Below are 4,006 nucleotides of genomic sequence, written 5' to 3' on the forward strand. Positions count from 1 at the left end.
TCCTGCAGTTCAGGAATCATTATTCTCATTTTAAATGTGGGAAACTCAGGTTTAAAGAAGATAACTAAATTTGCCAAAAGAGCAAAATCCGAAAATGTTAGAGCCACCGTTGAACACTAATGTACTTGACTTCTGAGTCCATGCAGGCACTTTTCAATCAAAACCCTGAAAAATAGAGTGCCAGCTACATGCAAGGAACAATTTGTTTGTGTGCCTGGAAAGCTGAGGCTGTTATGAAAAGAAGTCTCTGCCTCTACAGGGATTTATTTATAGCCCTGTTAAGATGGGGAAAATACAGTATTATAAGATCTCCGAGTTGAAATGGCAATTTGTGGACATCTACAAAAATAATGTGAAAAGTTAAATACCGATGAAAACTGTCCATAGCAATTCAGCATAAGCCTAGAAAGATATCTCTGGATAGAAGGTGATTAATTTTCTCTTGGTTGAATAATTATAAATATGGGCACTTGGGGTAGGGGGATTTGAGCTCAAGCTTCACTCGCGTTGAGGAAGCCACTGCTTGGAAAGTCTGTAAGTGGCTTCACTGTGATGTCACGTGATGGTTAGTTTCTTTGAGAATCAACCCCAATAGACTGTAAGTTACTTGAGGGCAGGTAAGAACAATGCATTGTACTTTTGTTCCCTGAACGAACTTGACCCAATTTGTAGTACTCAGTAGGTATTCAGTAAAACTTTATTGCGCAAATTCACCATCATTCCAACTAGGAGAGTATGGTCAAGAAAACCATTAGGGAGGAAGGAAGTTTTGAAGTGAGGAAAAGTTATTGATAGGTTATGATGATGTGGGAAGGTGTTCCCAGAGGATGAAATGATGTGAGCCACTCTGTGATATCAGAAGAGAATCCCAGTGGAAGCTCTCTGCTCCCAGCATCTTTCTGGTCCACTGGTGGTGGGTGACCACCTGAGAATGGCCCTGCAGATAGGGCACAGGCACCAGAGGATGTCACAGGTGTGAGGGAGAAGCCTGGATTCTAGGGGGTCTCATCACAGCCCCAGGGTTGCTATGAGGCCCCCTAGAAAGTACCCTACAGGAATAATCAAGCCTCACGCTCTTTTCTGAGCTGGTAATTATGTGATACTAGACAAGCCATTTGACTTCTCTGAGCTTCAAATTATATGATAGTAAAATAGGCATTATTACATAGTTTAAGATATTTGGCCTTGATCTTGAATGATCAAATCTTACCCTGTTTCCTAATATACTTGGCTTCTGCTCCCTGGGTCACAGAGCCACTTCAAGACAAATGCCCCTTTCCTTGCTAACTGGAACTATGGCCCTACATCCCCTCTCATAGTTAAGCCTGGTGACATGGCCTGCTCACGTGTGAGCCAGAGGACCCCTTCTGGTACTTAACAGGCCTAAACAGCCTGATTCATCCTTTATTTCCTTGGACCCATCCTGGATTCTCCCTCTCTAAGAGTAGGATGTAGCTCTAAAAGGGATGGCAGCCCCAGACCAATCAGCTGCATGGATAGATAGAAGTCAATCCGAAGGAAACCCCTAGAAGATAGTCGACAGAGAAGATGGAGTCTCTTGTATTTGTGCTCTTCTCACCACAGTCTCCACTCTCTTTATACCTTGAGCAATTTAGAGCCCATTTTGTCTTTGACTGTGTCTAAGTCGCTGTGCACTGGGGTGAGTAGGGTGGGAAAAGGGGTTGAGGAAGTGCACTGGCCGAGAGATGAGCTTCTACTGGAGGCTGAAGTGTGTCACCAAAAAGGTCATTGCATTGCTGGTAAGATCAAATCAGCGAAATACATGTGAAATCACTTTGAAAAAAATGCTATGCAGAAAACTGTGTCAGAGGTAGATGGTTTCATTAATATAGGAGCTTTACATTAAAGAATCATTTCTAAAAACAAACAAGAAAAAGCATATATAAATCTCTTTCTCCTTAAGGGCTATGTTCCTCATTCTGGGAAAAACAAATAAATCATTAAAAAAAAAAAGGAAAAAAGCACAGAAAATCATAAATAGATGCACAGAGCTGCTAAACATGCATTAGGTCACAACTGTGATTTTACAATACATCTTAATAAAACGAGTAAATTACTTTTCATTTTCACAGACATAAGTTTGTTTCTAGGCTTGCCCAAGTGGATTGATACACTTGTTTGAATGTGATTTTCATTCACCTTTATGTTAAAATGAATGGAAGTGAAAAGGTCAAGTTTATTCAGAAAATTGTTAGCTATGCTTGGGAAAAAAATAATTCCTCATGTGTGATTTTAATCAGTTTAAATTCATTGTTAAAGTTCATAGAAAGTTTAGCTTGATGTCCGTGGGAAATGGAAATGGTGACTGGTTTTATAGGCACAGTAAATATACCTGAATCTAAAGTCTTCTAGACAGTATTGTTAATAAAACATATTTGTCTGGTTTCATAAAATAGAAATGTTTAAATTAGAAGAGTTTCTTGCTTAGATGCTAGGTTAATAGGAGCATTTTCAATTCTCAGTCTTCATTATTCACAATGCCAAGAGGGAAAATTGATTTATTATACCGTCTGGGCTGTAAATCAGAGTAGTTACATAATGTCTGGGGAACAGACACAGAGGGGAGAACTTGGAGGTGGGTGATCCCAAAAAAGGGATTTGGGCCTTTTGCCTGCTACTGTCTCAGACTGGGGCTCCATCACAATTTCTCCAAATTTTCAGTTAACTCCCCACATAGTAATGGGAACCATGAGGGCACCAGGGCAAAGCCTGGTCCTTTTAAGGTATGATGAGTATTAGGAATAGGGTGACACTCAGAATGATGTCTTTAAGAAAATACTTCATGTCCATAAATACGAAACAGATAAAGATGGGATTAGGCACTGAAGCTGTAATAGTGCTAGTGATTGATAGAGGATCAAAGATGGAGATGATCATTGTGGTCTGGAAGAGTATAAGAAGGATTAGGGAGGAAGAGGTCTTAGTGGGAATTGTACAGTAAGCAGAAGATTGGAACAGGCTGACAGAGCTGGAAGGGTCATTCCAGGCCTTGGAAAGCATGGCCTTACGTAGAGAGGCAGGGTTAAGGATGCTGTGTGATGGAGCTGTGTAGATACTAGCCTACTCTGCTTCACGGGACCAGTATCTATACTTTGATTGCAATTATGGCTCAGCTGTACATCGCTGTGGTAAAAGAAGGGAGGAAAGAAGGATAGTCACAGAAATTGGAAAAGGGAGAATTTGAAGCCCCTGCTGTATGGTGTGAACATCCGTAGGAGCAATCCTCTTTAACTCATTTAGTCAGCAAGTATTTACTGAGTGATCCCTACTGTAGGTCCAGGCAAATGCACATGTAAACAAGGCACCTGTGGTTTCCCAAGCCTCATGGAGTTTACAGTCAATGTCAATGTATTTCTTCCTATCTGTCCTCTCACTTTTTCCTTTTGTACTGGTTCAAGCAGGTTTGCCCTTAAATTCTCTTTCTCCACTCTGCCCCTTTTCACAAGAAGCTGATTCTTCAGACTGTTTCCCAGTCTCCTTTGTCAGCTGCTTTACCTCGGAGTTCATCCAAGAGGAGGCATTGGTGGCAGACTGGAAGGTGGAAGGAAGGGAGAAACCAAGGCACTTTCTCCCTCTCTCTAAGCCTCAGGGGCAGCTCAGCACCAGCTGCTTACCTTCTGTGAGCCACTTGCTGCCAGCCAGGCCCATTCTGACCCCTTTGGGCTCTGATAACACGGCCTCTTGCCTCTTTAGCTTCTCAACTTCCTAATTACCCGTGTAGACAATGTCCTGCCTTGAATTTCCTCTATTTATGTATTTTAATTTTTTTCTTTTTTTAAACATTTATTTATTTGTTTCTGGCTGTGTTGGGTCTTCGTTGCTGCGTGTGCGCTTTCTATAGTTGCGGCGAGCAGGGGCTACTCTTCGTTGCGGTGCGCGGGCTTCTCATTGCAGTGGCTTCTCTTGTTGCAGAGCACGGGCCCTAGAGCACATGGGCTTCAGCAGTTGTGGCATGTGGGCCCAGTAGTTGTGACTCGTGGGCTGT

Source organism: Balaenoptera borealis, assembly GCF_965194805.1.
Source record: "Balaenoptera borealis genome assembly, chromosome: 6".
In the NCBI taxonomy this organism is placed as follows: domain Eukaryota; kingdom Metazoa; phylum Chordata; class Mammalia; order Artiodactyla; family Balaenopteridae; genus Balaenoptera; species Balaenoptera borealis.